The sequence below is a fragment of the Microtus oregoni genome, unplaced genomic scaffold (genome assembly GCF_018167655.1).
Source record: "Microtus oregoni isolate MIOR12 unplaced genomic scaffold, Mior012 000020F_ref0000438, whole genome shotgun sequence".
Taxonomy (NCBI): domain Eukaryota; kingdom Metazoa; phylum Chordata; class Mammalia; order Rodentia; family Cricetidae; genus Microtus; species Microtus oregoni.
This window is the reverse complement of record NW_024543079.1, coordinates 7,221,553-7,240,997: the sequence shown is the minus strand read 5'-3', so window position 1 is coordinate 7,240,997 and position 19,445 is coordinate 7,221,553.

Here is a 19,445-nt window from a genome sequence, read left to right as displayed (position 1 = left end):
TACATGCATTTCTACCAAGGTGCGAGCAGACACTCAGAGAGCTAATATGCCCAAGGTACGACAGCTAAAAAGTGCCAGCCAGAATGAAATACAGGGATTTCCGTTTTGTCAATGGTTCCATATTTCCCATCAACCTCAGCAAACAGCCCTGGACGGGTTTCCCTGAGTCTTCTCTTCCTTCATCTGGTTCGTCAGTCTCAGTTCTTTCTCTCATCCCTGAGCCATGACTCATCACTGGCTTAAATACGGTGAAGAAGGCCATCATGGTTCAATCGCTGATTTTGCTCCCACACTTGACTTCCTCCTGTTTCACCAAAGGCGAATGCTACTGGTTATGTGGGAATTTAAGGTGAGGGGGATGAAGACTGCTCCTTGTACTCCCATCTCCTCCATCAACTCACCTCACTTCAGATAAAAATCTGTATCTTCATGAGCATCCTCTTTAAAATCAGTAGGAGCACCTGCTAATTCTGCATAGTTCCTAAGATGCATTGGCACATTGTGCGGTCTTTTGTGTCTTCTTGGGGTTGAAGGAGGAGATGAAAGTGTGGAGCTACTGCCAACAGGTGTGGGGCTCTTGGGACTGATATTCTAACAAGGATGATTTCCCAACACTGAAACAACTAAACCATGATTTTTAATTATTTTATTAAGCTATGCATTTTTCTCCACTCCCCTGCCTTCCTCCCCTCTCCCCTTCTACTCTCCCATGACCCCCACACTCCCAATTTACTCAGGAGATTTTGTCTTTTTCACCTTCCTACATAGAACCATGCATGTCTCTCTTAGGGGTCCTCTTTGTTGCCAAGTTTCTCTGGGGTTGTGGCCTGTAGGCTGGTTTTTCTTTGCTTTATGTCTAAAAGGTACTTATGAGTGAATACATATTATATTTGTCTTTCTGGGTCTGGGTTATCTCACTCAATATGGTTTTTTTCTAGATCCATCCATTTGCCTAGAAATTTCACAATGTCATAATTTTTTCCACTGTGTAGCATTCCCTTGTGTAAATATACCACATTTTTTTTATCCATTCTTCAGTAGAGGGACATCTAGGTTATTTCCAAGTTCTGGCTATAACAGATAATGCTGCTACGAACATAGATGAGCACATTTCCTTGTGGTATGAATGAGCATTCTTTGGGTATATACCCAAAAGTGGTATTGCTGGGTCTTGAGGTAGATTGTTTCTTAATTTTCTTAGAAATAGCCATACTAATTTCCAAAGGGGCTGTACCAGCTTGCACTCCCACCAGCAATGGAGGAGCATTCCCATTACCCCACATCCTCTCCAACATAAGCTGTCATCAGTGTTTTTGATCTTGGCCATTCTGACAGGTGTAAGATGGAATCTCAAAGTTGTTTTGATTTGATAGAGTTTGAAGTCAGGGATTGTGATGCCTCCAGAAGTTCTTTTGTCATACAGGATTGTTTTGACTATCCTGGTAAACCAATGTGGCCAAATGTGCATAACATAAAATTATAATTTAGTCAGTGGCAAACATATATTTCAGTGTCATTAAGAGATTCACATGGTGCAGTCATCACCTTTTCCACCTCCAGAATGTTCTGATCTTCCCTGTGTTAATCATAATTCTACAAAGAAACAGGCAAATTGTGTGTGTGTGTGTGTATGTGTGTGTACACATACAATAAGACAGTGATTTATTGTAAGGAATTGACTCATGTGACTAGGAAGTTTAGGTTCTAACATCTGCAATGGACAAGCTAGAAGCCCAAGATGACAGATGATCCAGTTGTAATCCAAAGGCCAGCAGGCTGAAGACCAAATAAAGGCCAACATCCAAAAGCAGGGGATGAGTTTCCCACAAAGTCCCTGCCAGGGGAGTTTCTTGTTATTTGAGGAAGAGTTGACCTTTTATTCTATTAAGGCCTTTGATTGATTACATGACACCCATTTAGGGAGGACAATATGCTCTGCTCAGTCCACTGAACCGGTGAAGATCTCACCCTCACCAGCATGCCTACAAGTGCTTGACCAAATAGCCGGGTACCCCATGGCTCACTGGCACATAAAATCACCCATCACATTTTCAAGCTGAGGTACCCCTTAAATAACTCCAGTGCCACCTCCCTCCCTGCCTTTGGCAACCACAACTGTAGTTTCTGTCTCTCCAAATTTGACTATACTAGTACATAGTATAACAAGAGACACACAGCATTCATCCCTTTTACCTGGCTTATTTCAATCAGCACAAGAAAGGTCTGTGAGGCTCACCTACACTGCAGCAGGTATTAGCATCTCACTTCCTGCACAAGAGGACTACTATACCACTGTAGGCTATCTAGAATATTCTTTTATCCATCCAGCCACCAATGGACATTTCAGTTGTTTCCCTTTGGGCTCTTGTGAATGTTGCTTTCCTGACCATTGGTATGCAGATCCCTGTTCAATACTATACTTTCAAGTCTTTAGAGGCGTGTGTCTAAAACGTGTCCTAAGTGTGTGCGAAAGTATGTGTGCTTGCGTGTGGGAATGGCCAGAGAACAACCTCAGGTGTTCCTCATCAGCTGCCAACCACTTTCTGTTTGAGATAGGGTCTCTCATTTCCCTGGAACTTTAACAAACGGCTAGGCTAGTTGTCCAGTGAACTTCCAGGTGCCCGTGCCTGCCTTTCAACTCTCTAGTGCAGCGGTTAAGTGTGGACCAAGGCATCTGGTTTTATACTTGGGAATCAAACTCAGGTACCCAAGCCTGTAAAGCAAGAAGTTTACTAAGCAATCCCCCCAACCTCAAAATTTACATCTCTAACTGGAAATTTTTATAGCATGTAAATTATATCCCAATAAAGACCACTGAAGCAGCACTGAGGGAAATACATGAGATGTTCCATGAAGTCACTAGTCTGGATGCTTCGTAGCATCAATGTGGTAAAAACGCAAAATCTCTGAGGATAGAGTTCATAGAACAGCAGGGATCCGTAAATACCTGTGCCCCATACTTTCTCACCTTCCGCCAATAAAAAGCATCGCAGGGAAGCTTCCTCCCTGTCACTCTTGCCATGCGAGGTGAACCATGACGTCATCCCAGTCCAACAGAAGGCAGTGGAAATCTACTGAGCATCTCTGGAAATGCCTAGGCTTTCAGATCTCTCCCTTCTTCCTGTCTGAAAAAGCAAAGATGAAATGAGAAGTGAGGCGGCCACCTTGCACCCACAGGTAACAAGCTCCAGGGGAGGGAGAAGAGAAGAATGGGAACACAGCCCCGAGTCCTCAGTGGCATCTTTGATCTGCCTCTCTAAGCCCGGACTCCTGACCTCCAGGCTTCTTGTTACAGGAGACTTGGAGAAAAAAAAAAAAAAAAGAAAAAAAAAACCACTTCAAGCTATTGTTAGATTCTCTGCTGTTTGCAGCCGAGTCTTTCAAGGAGACTTCCAGAAAGATGACAAATGGCTTTAACCTCTCTATGCCTCAGATTCCTCACCTATATAATAAGAGGATTCATGGGACTTGAGGAAGACCATCATAGGGTTGATATGAAATTTAAGTACTTACTATTGATAAGACATTAGGGCTAGAGTTGATACTGACTAACTCAATATGCATCTGCTGTTATTTGAGTTACTACTATTACCAATTCTATTAATGTAGAATAAGAAAATATTCATAAAACTCCAAACTCAGGCTATCAAATTAATCAAAAAGGAGCTAAAAGAAGAGAAAGATTTCAGTAAAGACTCTAGATAACATATGTAAACCCATCCAGATGCTGGCTCATGAGTTAAACACCTAAAAAGGGATACTGAGACACTGGGCAGTGATGTGGTTTGGTCTGGTCCTGTAATCGTCTGGCTGGATTCAGGCCCTGGACTTTCCACTTAAAAGGTTGAAATGTAGCCGGGCATGATGGCGCATGCCTTTCATCGCAGCACTCAGGAGGTGGAGGAAGGTGGAGCCCTGAGTTTGAGACCAGCCTGTACTATAGAGCGAGTTCCAGGACAGCCAGAGCTGCACATGGAAAACAAAACTTTGTCAGATGAGTCACTCAGCCTCTGTGTAGACTAGAAGTCCTGGGTGGGTGGATGTTGTTGGCATGAGCCAACCATGTCAAGGACCCTAGCACAAAGCAAGCCGAGCAATACTCAGCATGGAGAAGGAAAAGGCTCACAGAGGGGACACACTTGACTGAGGAGCTATGGGCAGTTGATGATGGCTGGAAGAAAAATGGCTGGGTTTTTTTTTTCCAGCAGTATGGCCCATGATAGGCTACTCACATTCTAGCTGATTACACACTACACCCGTGTACACATGGGCAGCACTAACCAGACTCAGTGGGTTATAAAAACTGATGACGGGGAGGGGGAAGAGGAGGAAGCAAAAGAAGGAGAGGGGGAGACAGAGGGAGAAGGGGGAGAGCATGAAATTGAGTGGACGGTGTTGTTTGAAAGTCTCCAGGAAGTCTTTCAGGAGAGAACAGATGTGATCTAAATACATTATATTATATAAAATTGTCAAAGAATTAAAAAGAAAGAAAGAAAGAGAAATGTTTCTTTATGTACCGATTCAAAATAAAAATGAGATGAACTCTTATCCCCTTCAAAATATATACATACCTAAACAGTCCACTAGTTTTGGGAGGACGACCAACCTCTGCACATACAGAAGCCCACCCACACCTGCCTGGACTCCCTTCTCTGGCTGCACAGTGAAAAGAACCCCCGGCCCACAGACTCTGTGCACACAGCCTCCTCCTGCTGCTGGAAATCATTTCTTTACAAAGCTCCAGAGAAAGATGCATCCTGCTGGTGCCATGGGAATCACAGGTTGTCAGCATGTGTCGTTAGCGTATGTTTCCAGACTTTATTTCTTTTTAATAATCAAGTTGCTGGGTTCCTCAGTCACCAGAGCCCAAAGCCATCTTTGATTCTCCTTGCTGCTGTCTGGCAGAGAATGGGGCCTCCTCTACCATTCTACCCCAAGCAAGCAGGTCATCCTCGACCAGACTGCACCGTAAATCATAATTAGCTGCTCCTTTCAAATGTGGGCATAGACAGTCGGGCGGTGGTGGCACACGCCTTTAATCCCAGCACTTGGGAGGCAGAGGCAGGCGGATCTCTGTAGGTTCGAGACCAGCCTGGTCTACAAGAGCTAGTTCCAGGACAGGCTCCAAAACCACAGAGAAACCCTGTCTTGAAAAAACAAAACAAACAAACAAAAAAAAAAGAACAACTCAAATGTGGGCATAGAGAATGAGGGGCAGCCGAGCCCACAATGATCTCAGGCACCAAACAAGCCCCAGCTTGATTCACTGCGGGGTAATTACAGGGACTGGCAGAAGCTGGTGCTGGTGTTCCTCTAAAGTCAAGGAGGCTGCAGGAACCTTCACACTCCACTATTCAATAGCTTATCCCTGAATTCCCACAGCGAGTTTGAGGGTCAATCACTCATTCCTGCCTAATAAAGGCATCTGCAGAGCACTTTGGTTCTACTGAGTAGAACAAGAAAGGATGTTACAGCTTCCTCAATGGTTCCCCAGTGATTCCCTCTGGAGGGCAGAGAACTGGTGTTTTTAGAGGTGGACTATGCACTGCAGTGCACAGAGTCTTCTGCATGGGTCTCTGCAGTTGAACCACACAACATCGTGTGCAGAGAACCCTTTGCAGAAGAAGAAGCTGAGATCCGAAGCAGTCCCACGATTTCCCCCAGGCTCAAAGGGTACAATGGAATCTACATGCATATTTCTATGGCTTCAAAAGCAATATCAGCTCACAGAAGCCCTCATGGTCATCTTGATGGTCACTTAGATCATTGACCTGTGGCTGATGGGAGCCTGGCCTGCCACATACCTGTCCTGTTACCCACAAGGGTGTCTGGCCATATGAGCCCTCTGTCCAAGTCAGAGGACTCTTAAACTGAGTTAACCTGGGGCTGCTACCCACAAGATCCCACTCAGGGTGTGTCAGAGTCTCAAGAGATGCCGTGATCACCCACCTTTCTACAATATATATCGCTGGCCCCTGGTACCTTACTCTGTATCGTCTCCTAGCTCTGTGTTAAGTCTAGCTGTGAGCTGTGCCTGAAGACTACGACCTCATTCTTGCCACCCCAGCCCTCTTTGGGGCCATGGCTTATGCCACCTTGATTTCCTTTTTCCATCTTAATACACTCACTTACTGTATACCTTCTCAGAATCAGAACGCTAAGTGTTAGCAGTTTAAGGGTAACAATACAGCCACATACCTCGCAAAGTCTTAAGGAGACAGATATGATTGAAGATTGTACATTTCCAAATACATCCTGTTCCAAGGAAGACATGCTGTAACACAAAAATCCAGCACAAAACCCAACACACCTCTTGTACTGTCAGTTAGCCCTCCAAAGGTGTCTGCAGGTATGTACTGCCATCCCCACCTTACCAATGAAGAAACTGAATCTCCAAGAAACCAAACCAAAGATTTCACAGTTAGCAAGTGGGTCCCCCAGGCAGCATGCATCCAGAGGCCACACTTAGCCCAACCAGCTGCCAATAACATGCCCTCCAGGGCACACTAGGGTACCCAAAAGTCTCACTTACTTTGAACATGTTTAAAATATAAGTCAGACGGAGCCCAGCATGCTCACACTGCCAGACATTGCCTTTAAAAACAGTTTAAACCTGTTGTGTTTGCCAGTCAACAGGTATCTGGGTGGCCTCGGGCACAATCAGAACTCATTTCTTTGCCAGGAGTGAAAGCTCAAGAAGAGACAAGTCTCCCCTGCAGCCCTTGGCAAGTAGCCTGATTGTGTCCCTAGCGAGAGGACAGCAAGGGCCGGCCACTGGGAGTACACCAGGAATGAACAGCTCCACGATTGATTTCAGATATCTCTGTCCTCCTCCCTCCCTTTCCTCTTCCTCTCTCCTGCTCTCACCCAGATCCCAGCAATGCATCAATTACTGCGCACACATATCACAAACACGGGATAGATATTACCTCGTGCATTCGCCACTGCCAAGCTGCATCCAGATCCAGGCGCAGATGGAGGACAAGGGTGTGGGGTTAATTGATCAAACCCCACCAGCTCCTGTGTGTGGGCTGACAGAAAATGGTTCATTTCACAGATGCAAGGCTGCTTCCTGGCCAGTCTCCTGTGATTAAACTCGGCCACTACCGTGCTTTTGAACAAACACACCCAAATTTGCATGTCCAGGTTCATCTTTGTCACCACCGAAGTGGCCACCATGGTATTTATTATCCATCCACTCTTCTGCATTCTGCAAACATACACCCAACACCTATCAGACACAGAACTCAGCACTATTGTTGGGTGGTGGGGTCACAGTTCTGGGCAACTTGATTCATTTCAACCATAAAGATGCCATGGGAGAATCAGGAGGTTGAGAAGACAAGAATGGGATAGAGGAGAGCATGACAAAGAACCGCAGAAAATAGCAAGGGTGTAGCAAGATAAGCAGGGTCAGTGGACAGATTCTGGCCACAATAGAAGATTCTCACTGCTAATATTGGGGAAAATAGTAGTTGGTGCCATTTTTGTGCCAGGTGCTCAGAAAAGCAAGAATTGCCACAATCATTTTATTTCTGGATCACAGATGCCAGCTTTCTGACCATCCCTGTTTGTTCCCCAGGACCTTGTGAAAGTCCCAAGACTCTTCCATATTAATATTTATGTCCTGGTTTCATTTCTGTTGCAGTGATAGTATCCTGACAAAAAGCAACGCAAAGGAGGAAGCATTTATGTGTCTTTTATTGGAGGTTACAGTTCCATTGGCAGGAACCTCAAGTGTCGCATCCACAGCCAAGAACAGAGAGAATAAATAAGCTCATGGGTCCTCCTCATTTGCTTGCTTTCTCCTCTCTTATAGTTCTCAGGATCCCAATCCTGGGAAATGGAATCCCCGCCCCCCCCGGGGGGGCCGAGTCTTCTCACACCAATTAAGAATCCTAACAATCCCCCACAGACGTGCCCACAGGCCAAGACAAGGTAGACAGTTCCTCAGCTGAGGCTTTCTTCCTGGTTGACACAAATTGTGTCAAGTTGACAGTAAACTGTCATTAAAACTAACCAACATAGTGACCAGCTTTGGGGTTGAACAGTAGTTATAGGTCCATATCCATTGCCTTTGATAAAGCTGTTGTCCAAGTGATCAGGACACTACCTTCCAGAGTGTGAGCCCCAATACCTGGGCCTAACAACTCCCCCATAGGCATCCTTTCGGATGTGCTGTTATCCCAAAAATTTCTTCTTTTTCATATAACCCCAATAGCATGTCATTCATGGTTTCCAGAATGGCATTTCCCTCTCCCCATGTGAAAGGTCTGTCTCCTTCTCCACGTAGTCTCCAAAACCTTCACAGAAGTGACCTAAGCTTTAAGGAAAAACAGCTCTCTCTAAACAACATATATTTTTTCCCTTTTGTTTATTTGGTTGGTTGGTTTGGTTTTGACTTAGGTTGGGATTTTGTCGTTATTATTGTTGCTTGTTTTGAGACATGGTCTCACTATGTAGTCCTAAAGAGCCTGGAACTCCCTTTGTAAGCCAAACTGGCCTCCATCTCACAGAGATCCATTTGAATAGTGCTGGGAATTGTATGTGCCTCCACATCCAACAACTTCTATTTCTAAACACAATAGTACAAGCATCTTTTGCTAAGGAAATAAAAATAAAACTAAAAACAGACACTTCAGGAACCTATAGAAACACAGCACAAATTAATGCATTAAGCCATCCCATCTGTCAAAGGAAAACCCAGAGACAGGAGTATTTAGAATGGAAAAAATGAACTTGGGGAGGGTGCAAGGGAATGGGGCTTTGGAAAAACTGGCTCAAAAGATCTCAACCTTCACTGAAAGGAAAACAATTGCAGAATCATTGATACCTGAAGTTATATTCGTCATCCAGTGGCATGAAAACAGCAGCTTTCTACATGGTTATCATATCCACAAGGGTTGCCACCTATCTCCATGGACCATCAATCTCCATGGACCATCAATCTCCATGGACCACCTATCTCCATGGACCACCTATCTCCATGGACCACTTATCTCCATGGACCACTTATCTCCATGGACCATCAATCTCCATGGATCACCTATCTCCATGGACCACCTATCTCCATGGACCACCTATCTCCATGGACCACTTATCTCCATGGACCATCAATCTCCATGGATCACCTATCTCCATGGACCACCTATCTCCATGGACCACCTATCTCCATGGACCACTTATCTCCATGGACCACCTATCTCCATGGACCATCAATCTCCATGGACCACCTATCTCCATGGACCACCTATCTCCATGGACCATCAATCTCCATGGACCACCTATCTCCATGGACCACCTATCTCCATGGAACATCAATCTCCATGGACCACCTATCTCCATGGACCACCTATCTCCATGGAACATCCATCTCATCTCCATGGACCACCTATCTCCATGGACCACCTATCTCCATGGAACATTCATCTCCATGGACCACTTATCTCCATGGACCACCTATCTCCATGGAACATTCATCTCCATGGACCACCTATCTCCATGGACCACCAATCTCCATGAACCACCAATCTCCATGGACCATCATTGTCCATGGACCACCTGTCTCCATGGACCACCTATTTCCATCGACCATCAATCTCCAGGGACCACCATAGCAACAACTGGAGATAAAGCTCGTTGTTGAGGAGGCTAGATTTAAGGGGAATATTCATGAGCTTATTGTTTGGGGGACCCTGGTAGTTTCAGTTAATCTCGGGTTTAGGAACATGAAGTTGCACTGATTCAGTGTCTCTTCCTCCTTCCCCAGTATATTGGAAGCAGAACAACGTGACTGTTTTGGCTTCTACAGCATATGATCTACAGAGAAAATGAAATAATTTTCTAAACTCGTTCATCAGAGGGAATGATGAAAGCATCACTAAACAGATCCCAACTTGTGGGCAGAGTCTAGGCACACAGAAGAAGAACAAACACCCGAGAGAATGTTCACCAATCCGATGCCTCCCACTGGAGCCTGAGAGTATGAGCAGAAGCTGCAAGAACTGGTTCAAGAGGAGGGTGAGGACATGGTGGGTTTCTCTTCTATCTCAGCTGCCCAGATGTGCTAAAATGACACTCTGACACTGGTCTCTGAATCCTGAAACTTTAGACAGATGCAGAAGCCATTTAACCCAACCTCTTCCAATACATATGGTAAAACTGAGACCGAGGACTTGAGGTGTCCCACAGTAGCTTCAATGACAACATTGGTGGCCTTCAGCTAGACAGTAGAGGTGAGGCGATTTTTTCTAAAACACTTAAAAAAGACATTCAGAGCATGAGGGAGGCTGAAGCAAGAAAATTGTTGTGAGTTCAAGGTCAGCCTAAGCTGTGTCTATTTAGACTCTGTCTCCACCAACAAAACGTTGGAGTCAGATGTAGTTAATAATGCAGGAACCAAAGGTGAGCTTGCCACCAACACTTTAGCAAAAATAATCTTAAAGGATAATTTAAAATTTAAAGACAAGAATGAGAGCAATTTTCTTCCACTGAAGTAATCCCCCGGGGAGTCCAAACATTGTGATCAAACTGATGGAGGGTGGGCACTGCCTCCTTAAGCGGTCAATGCTCATTTTCATGGTGACACTCTGTTTTTCCCCTTATTTCTACCTATTGCTGATTTTAATTAAAAACAATAATCTGTGCTCACAGTGAAACATCTCAACAATAAGGAAAGAAACAAAGGGAGGGCTCCCTTGAATAGTCAGTCCTGTCTCATTCTCCCTCCTGAAGAAAAACAATTTTAGCAGCTTAGTGTCTACCTTCCTGGGTGTTTATGCTCATCCGCCAATCTGTGTGCATACAAATATATTCAGGGCACTTATTGTTTTACCCAACATATTGTTCTGCCTTTATTTTTTTCATTTGACATCACAAACATCTTTTCATGTCATATAGGTCGACCTTATAGTTTAAAACATCTGCAAAATATATTGTGTGGGTGTTCTATATCTGTGGCAGCTGTAATTTACTAATGAATATTCAAGCTGCTTTCAAGTTTCTTACTAATACAAATAATGTCACAATGAACATATTTCTATACATATATATGCATATATCCTCTAGAACAGATTCCTGGATGTGAGACACTGAGTTAATGAATATGTATACTTTATGTTCTTGGCATCAGCACAATCTGAGATTCATTTTGTATTTCCTCGCTGCATAAGCTATTAGTGACCTTTTGAGAATGTTTGTCAATTGGAAATGTGGGAAGCAGTATCACACTTCAAATCATATCTCCTTCATTGGGAGTGAAGCTGGATAGCTTTTCGTTTGAGGATCTCGTGGTAGTCAGTTTAGACCCTCTGAGAAGGAGATCGCCAAGGTAGGATTCAACAACTCAGAGCTCTTCTGGGGAAGGTGCCATTGGCTCAACTGAGAGGGGCCAGGAGACTGGGAGAACTGGAGACAAAGATGCATTTCTTGTATTTGTGCAAGGAGACAATGGGTAGGATCCTCAGACTGTCAATAGTGACAGAGTCAGAGACACAGCTCCATGCTGTTCCCCTCAGCAGCTCGAGGAGTTCTCTCAATCTTTCCAGTGGTCGGTGCTCCACAAAACCAGGAATCATGGATTGGCTTCAGAAAAGAATTTCAAACTGAAGCCAAGTCAGGGTTTCAGTGGAGCTATTTTAATACCGACATTAAGTATGAGAGTGAGGAGAGAAAAAGAGAGCTCAAAAAGGGGGGTGAGACACACCCACAATGTGAGCGTGAGTCTTCTTAGAAAAGAGACACACTGCCCTGCCTTTACAATAGTCACACACAGGATACTGCTGCTTCTGAAGCCATTGCCTTTGGCGGTTTGCTGAGAAACTTAAATGTGATGACAGGGGGGTTCACAAGGGGCACCTGACAGAATTATAATTGCTAGTCTGTACATCACATATGTAATCTTGCTATGTTGCGTTAAAACCTTCCTTTTTATTTGAAGAGAAAAGGGAAAGTGGTGTGGGAAATCCTTCTGCATATGTGTTGCTTTTATTAGTTAATGAAAAAAGAAGCTACTTTGGTCTGTGATAGGGCAGAATAGAGTTAAGCAGAAAAACTAAAGTGAATTCTGGGAGAAAGTAGGTGGAGTCAGTGAGACGCCATGTAGCTGCCAGAGGAGACAGAAGCCAGAACTTTGCCCAGTAAGCCATGACCTCGTGGCAATACACAGATTGATAGAAATGGGTTAATTTAAGATATAAGAGTTAGCTAGCAATACACTAAAGTGATTAGTCAAGCAGTGATTTAATTAATATAGTTTCTGAGTGATTATTTTAGGTCTGGGCAGCCAGGAAACAAATGAATAGCATCCGCCTATAGGATCACTATTACTATAATGAAACACCATGATCAAAAGCAAATGGAGAAGAAAGGGTTTACTTGATTTAAGCTTCCACATCCATAGTCCCTCACTAAAGATAGTCAGGACAGAAACTAAAACAGAGCAGGAACCTCGAGGCAGGAGCTGATGGAGAAGCCATGGAAGAGAGCTACTTACTTGATTGCTCCCCATGGCTTGCGCATGACTTTCCTATAGAACCCAGGACTACCAGCCCAGGGTGGCGTCATCCACCATGGGCTAGGCCCTCCCACATCAACCATCAACTAAGAAAATGCTCTACAGACTTGCCCACAGTGCAGACTTTTGGAGATATTTTCTCAACTGGGGCTCCCTCCTCTCAGTTGACTCTAGCCTATGTCAAGTTGACATAAAATTAGTTAGCACATCAGGGATACAAAAAGTATCTATACTTTAGTTAATAGTCTTTTGGGTATCCCCAGAAGGTGCAGGAAAAAGAATAGACCCCTACCCTGGTGTGGGAGGTCCTTCTGTCTATGTTCTGCTTTTATTGGTTAATGTATAAAGAACTGGCTTGGTTTATAGCATGGGAGGAGGAGGGCAGAGTCAGAAAGATGCCATGGAGCTGCCAGAGATAGAGGCCTGAAATTTTTCCTGGTAAGCCACTGCCTCATGGCGATACATAGATTAATATAAATGGGTTAAATTTATATGTAATAGTTAGCCAATAAGAAGCTAGAGCTAATGGGCCAACCCAGTATTTTAGTTAATACAGTTTCCTTGTGATTATTTTGGATCTAAGCTAGCCAGGCGGCCGGGAACCAACAAGCGGGCCTCCTTCCAACACTACCCCAAACCATATAAATTCATGCCTAGAACCTGATTCATGGCTACTCTATATAACACATCTATATACAAAATGAACATTAGCTATATGTTGATAACCTTCATAACACATGTTGTTTGTTAATTGTGCTGGGATTTTTGCTTCTCTGTGAGAGGCTAAAACCAGATCCTGGGGTGTGGAGCTCCTATTCCTCCCATATCCCTGCAATTTTCCTTGTCTTTCTCTCCTGTCTCAAAACCACAGTGCAATACTGGGAAAGAGTCTACCAGACCAGTAGGGACTTCCTAAGACAATCTGCCTTCAGGACCTCATAACTCTTGATCTACTTGGGCACAGCCTATGGAGAATAGAGCCTAGTATGACCTTCACCGCCATCCAAAGATGCGCTGGCTTCATGCTGCCAATCATCTCTTCGCCAGGTAGGAGGTGCTTCTGAAGACAGATCAGAACAAGACCCTCACAGCCACCATTACATCCAATATCTCCCCTCCTAAAAACCACTTGACTTTCCTCTTCACCTACTTTTCTGTGCTCTGTTTTCTTTTCTGGTAGATCTGCAGAAACTCTTGGTGTGCCTGGCAGTTTAACCCTTTGCTGTATGTGCTACAAATATTCTCTGTCTTCATTACTGCTAATGCTGGCTCTGTTTCACTGCATGTGAGTTGTTTACATTTAAATTTTCCTGTAATAAAATCTGTTCATCTTTTTCTTTAAGGTTCTGTGTCTTACTTAAGAAAGTTGTCTTCTAACAGAAAAAAAAAAAAGCAGATCCCATTACTTTATCTTATGTTTCCTGGCTCCACAGTACTTTATTGACCTAAATTTGGAATAAATGATTATATTATGCATCAACCAGGGCTTGATTCCATTTGCTTCTCATCATTTCCAGTTTTTTACCATCTAATTATTATGAAATACGTCTTCTTTTGAAATAAATAACTGGGCTCTATTTGTTCAAAGTCTACTCTTTTCCTTGCAATGTCATCTATATGTTTGTAGAGCAGAACACAAAATCTGCATCCGAGGATGTGGGCAAGATTCAGCTCCTGGTGATGCTCTGGTGGACCAGGCTTTGAGATGTGAGAGACCCCCAGGCATCAGCAAGCTGTGGCAGGGAGAAAGAGGAACTCAATAATAGAGCACCCACTTCTAATCCCAGGGAGCAGGAGAGCTAGACCCAAGGGTGGTGTGCACACCTGAGTCTCCCAGTGGTAGTCTCCACCTGGTCTGCTTGCCATTCCCCATCTTGGAGAGGGAGGAATACCCACCCTGGAGGAAACAGACCAGTTGCCACTGAACAACCTCTTCCCATCACTTCTTCACTTTATCCTGTTTCATTCACCAATGTGACTGACAGCCAGCTCCCTGTGGAGCCTGGAGAGATGCCCTGGCATATCCCCAGATGCCCTCGGTCACACCCGCCCTCCCTTGTCCTCTTCTAACTCTCCAGAGGCCACAGCAATTAGCTCCAGACAGTCTTCAAGATCTGGGACTGTCTCGGGCTCACATTTTGATGTCAGGGTGAATTTGGATTCTGAAGTTGATCTCCTTGTTGTGAAGATTTTATGAGGGAAAAGATTAAATCATTCTCTGATGAGTGTTTCATCAGGCCCCAAATCCTTGCAGGGTTGTTAAGTCCTCCTCTCTGAAATGTTCTCCATTTCTTCTTGACAGGTATCCGCAGGAATAGCTCTTCACGATTTGGGAGTTGAACCGATTGGGGAGCTCTGCCAAGCATAGATCTGTAGCAACCATTTGTGCCTGTCTCTTCTGAGGCTCATGAACCCCCAAATCTAGGGAAGTAGCCCAAGGGGCACTTTCTGTTCAGGAAAAGCCACTCTGAGCCTGTGAACTCTGCCCTTACCACGAGTACACAGCCGCGGAGCTAAGCTGGGGACCAAGGAGGATTTAAGCCATGGCCAGGGCACCAACTGGAGCCAAGGTCAAAGTTTATTCTGGAAATAGAAACAGAGCTCACTACGGGACTACCATTAGAGATCAGTCTTGAACAGGATCAGGATACAGAGTGAAAGGAAGGACAGAGATTACTCTGTAATTAAGAAAAGGGTTTATCCTATGGCCGGAGTCAAGGCTCATTCTTGGATAAGGTCAAGTTTCAGTATATAACTGGAATTAAAGCCAACTCTGGAAGCAAGATCATAGCTGGACATGGATCTATCCTCAGAATATGCTCCATGGCCAGGATGAGGGCTTAGTCTACGGTCAGGAAGTGGGTCTAGTTCATGGCCTGGTCAGCTTAGGCGACAGCCATTCATTCATTCATTCACAGGTTCTGACCTGACATTAGCCCTGCCTTAGCTCAGGGTATTGGGGTTTAACACTCCGTTTATGCACCTGAAGACTCATTTGCTAGCATAGTTATTCCCAGACAGCATGTGCGGACAGTCACTGAGAGACTTCAACCATTTCACATTAGAGGAAGCAAACAGCAGCATCTGCAGGGGAGGGTCTGTACTGGAGCTAGGGTGGGGGAAAGCTGAAGCAGAACCAAGAGGTAGGGAAGGTGGTTTGAGACACCATAAGGACTTACGCTTCAAAAATCCAGGGTGAAGAAAAAGGGGCTGTACATTGCTTCCCACCCTTCCCTTCTCGCCTGTGTTTCTAATGTCAGCAGTAAAAGGAACCAGAATCTTCGGGGGAAGGTCTTAGCTGATGCCAGGTTTCCTTTTCACCGCGGCTAAAGGTGAGGAGGAAATGAGATTGATCTGCTCAGCACAGGGCTTTCTATATAGCCGCTGGCTAGTCCCTCTTCCTCTCTGGACTTCAAAGTTCTCACCTAGAAACGGAGGGGGTGGAATGGCTCGTGTCCCATGCCCTCTCTGTTCAGCCAGCTGAGAAGAGGGTTAGAGGATGAGGGCTGAAAAGGATCCAGGGAAGGTGAAAACGAAGCCACCTCAGAGGCCTGGATAAAGTTTTATGTGGCTGGAGAGAGTGTGCGAGAAGACAGAGCGAGAGATGAGGTCAAGAGAGAGGCCATGTCTAAGCCTGCAGACACAATGAATGCAAAAGAACAGTTTTTAACCTGTGGGCAACGAAGAGCCTCAGGGTTCATAGGAAGAGAATGAAAACCACCAGGTCCACATTGTAAACTGACTGATTGCTGTATGCAGGCTCACTGAAGGGGGCTGGGTGGAGGCACCGGAACTCTGACTAGGCTATGTAATTGTCCAGGTATGGAGGCCTGGGCTATAAAGCTGGACAGAGCAAACGGCAAGGGGACAGACAGATCTGAGAGCGATCCGTGGGTCCTATCTAAAGTCAAGGGAGAAGCAGTTAAATTCTGAAGCTCTGGCTTGAGAAGGTCAGTGGAAGCAATTCCCCAGGATGGAAAGATGAGAAGAGCAGGGTTTGTGGTGGGAGAAGGCAAATTCCTATCTGTATATATTCAACTCAGGCGGCTATGGGAATCCAAGTGGGAATGAGCAAAAACAGCTGGCTATACAATCAAGACTTAGTGCACAAACTGGGCTGCCGGCATAGATGAGGGAGAACTCGCCATTACCTTAGAATAATGTTTAAGAGACAAATAGAGTCAATGCTGTTTGTTGTTTAGATATGAAGTTTTCCCCCAAGTTACAAAGGCTTGGTCCACAGCTCACAGATCCAACAATTGAGTGGTGAATGAATCATGAATACTTTACTTCATCCATGGGTTCACTCATTGACAGATTTGAATTTGGTGGGCTTATTGACACGTGGTGGGAGGTGGGGCCTAGTTTAAGGGATTCCATGTCCCAGGCCCCTTCCTAGCTCTAATTTGCTACCTTCTGCCACCGTGAGGCTAAGCATTTTTCTCTGCCACATGCCCCCACCATAATGCTCTGACTTAGCCTGCAGTTGTCCAGAAGCAACAGAGCCAAGTGGCCATGGCCTGAAACCTCTGAAACCATGCGCCAAAACAAGCCATGCCTCCTAGGACAACCAACAGAGGAGGAGTCAGCAAGGAAGGAACTGATATGGGGGGGGGGAACATACATGCTACCTGGTGGTACACAGGAAACTAGAATGATCATGATGTTGGCTATAGCCCAGAAACTGAGGAGGTAAGAATTCAGCAGACTTGGTGACCACGGACATTCCTAGGGACTTAGTGAAAGCAATTGCTAGAACTTCTCCAGGGACAGAAATCAAAGTGAATCCATCGGAATAGTTGATGAGGTAGAAGCAGGGACAACTTCTTAGGACAGCATTTGCTGAGGAACTACAGTGGGATCATAAAGGGAAAAGGTATGGAGCTGGGAGCAGAACTGGGTATCTGAAGATGAACTGACTTGGGTATGTATAGGCGCTACTGGGACAGGTCCAAGTCAGGGAAGAAAAACACACAGGAAAAAAAGCTATTCCAGGAAAGAATGGCTCATCAGCCATCCACATTTACCATCATCAGAGCACTTTCCATACACTTTTAATATTCAATTCTCACAGCCCATCTGACACAACTGTGTCTGCTTCCTTCACAGCCCTTACCACAGCCTGTGAACTGTTTTAATTACCCCTTGTTACCAGCTCTCAGTCCCACTATTCTCTAAGCTTGGACCAGGAACTTCCCAATCCCCAACACTTCCATCTTATCTTGCTTGACTTTTTATGCTGCCTAATGCTAACTATACCGTATTATGTGTTTGTTCCATGTCCTCCCAACCAAAAATGTAAACTCAAGGAGAGAGAGAATGAAGCCTGACTTATTGCCACAGCACCGAGTACTGTTTCGAGTTTATAACAGACAAAGTAAATAGGGAAGGAGGGAGGGAGGGAGGGGGGGAGGGAGGGAGGGAAAAAGGAGCTACTAAAAAAAACTTCTGAAAACTATAATGCTTTGTTCAAAAGTGATGCACGGTGAGAGGCTAGCATTTACCCAGCCAAAAGGATCCACATGGCTCCTAAACTCCATGACAGCTTTTTTGAAGTAGGATTTGTCATTCCCTTTGCAGAAATAAAGAAATCAGGCTCTAGAGAGATTTTAAATATTGTTACAAGTTCCATTACTAACAGGTGATGGTGCCAGAGCTGGAGACCAGGGAGGTTGAGTTTTGCGTTGTTCTCATCAGTTTGTCGTTTCTCCCCCGAAACTACAGCTAGATGGGAAAGATGAGCTCTGGGGATCTACCGTGCAGCTCACCATCATTTATTATGTGTTTCATAGAGAACGAGGAGAGAGTCTGGGTTCTCCATGCGGTGACATGTCTAATGTTTAAGGAGAAGGGAATGCTGATGACTCTATTTTATCACCATAATGTGTCTACATGTAGGAAATTATCACACTGTACCCCATAAATATGTATAAGTACTACATATCTATTAAAAATAAGAATACATCATGAGTGTAGCTTCTTAGAGTTGGAGAAAGAGTTTTCCCCCGAGGAAGAGCACACCAATTTGTTATCCAGTACCAAATGGTCATCCCTGAAAACATATATGTAGAAATAACTTTATATGGACTGAGCAGGTTATAATTATGCATGTAGGAATGGCAATTAAAAAAAGAGGCCATGAATTTGAAAGAGAAATGAGAAAATGGGAAGATTTGGAGGGATGGAGGAGAATAGGAGGTGATACAATTATACTATAATCTCAAAAAATATCCGCATAAAAGGGTGAGGGAGAACTCAGTTTTCTTTAAGGGGCTGGCCACTGGGCATTTGACCATGCTCCAGTGAGTATACAGACAACACAAATTGAACTCCTCCTTCTCTTCTCCTCCTCCTCCTCCTTCTCTTCTCCTCCTCCTCCTTCTTTTTCTTCTTTTTAAGAGAGGAAAGTAACAAGGGTGGGAAAGTGGACCTGGGAGGACTGGGAAATGAGTGTGATTAGGGAGAATTATGTGAAATTCCCCCTCAAAAAAAAAAAAGCTGAGCAGAGCAAAGTGCACCTGTATCCCAGCGCTGGCAAAGAGAGGGCTCCCAGGGGTTCACTCACCAGCCATGCTAGCCAGTAAGTGACCTCTAGGATCAGTGATGAACCCTACTGTAAAAGAAACATGAAGTAAACACCTGACACTAATCTCTGACTTCCAAAATTGTGGTTTGCATGGCCAGGCAAACCCTACATGCATACACACACCATGCACACATCAAACATGCACATACCTCCTCTCTCTCTCTCTCTCTCTCTCTCTCTCTCTCTCTCTCTCTCTCTCTCACACACACACACACACACACACACACGACAGACAAACATACATATCACATATCATACATATGCATAAATTTAAAAATGAAAATACAGTTATTTGAATGCAAAATTGTTTAAGCTTTTTTAGAGTTGTTGGTTTCTAGGTTAGAA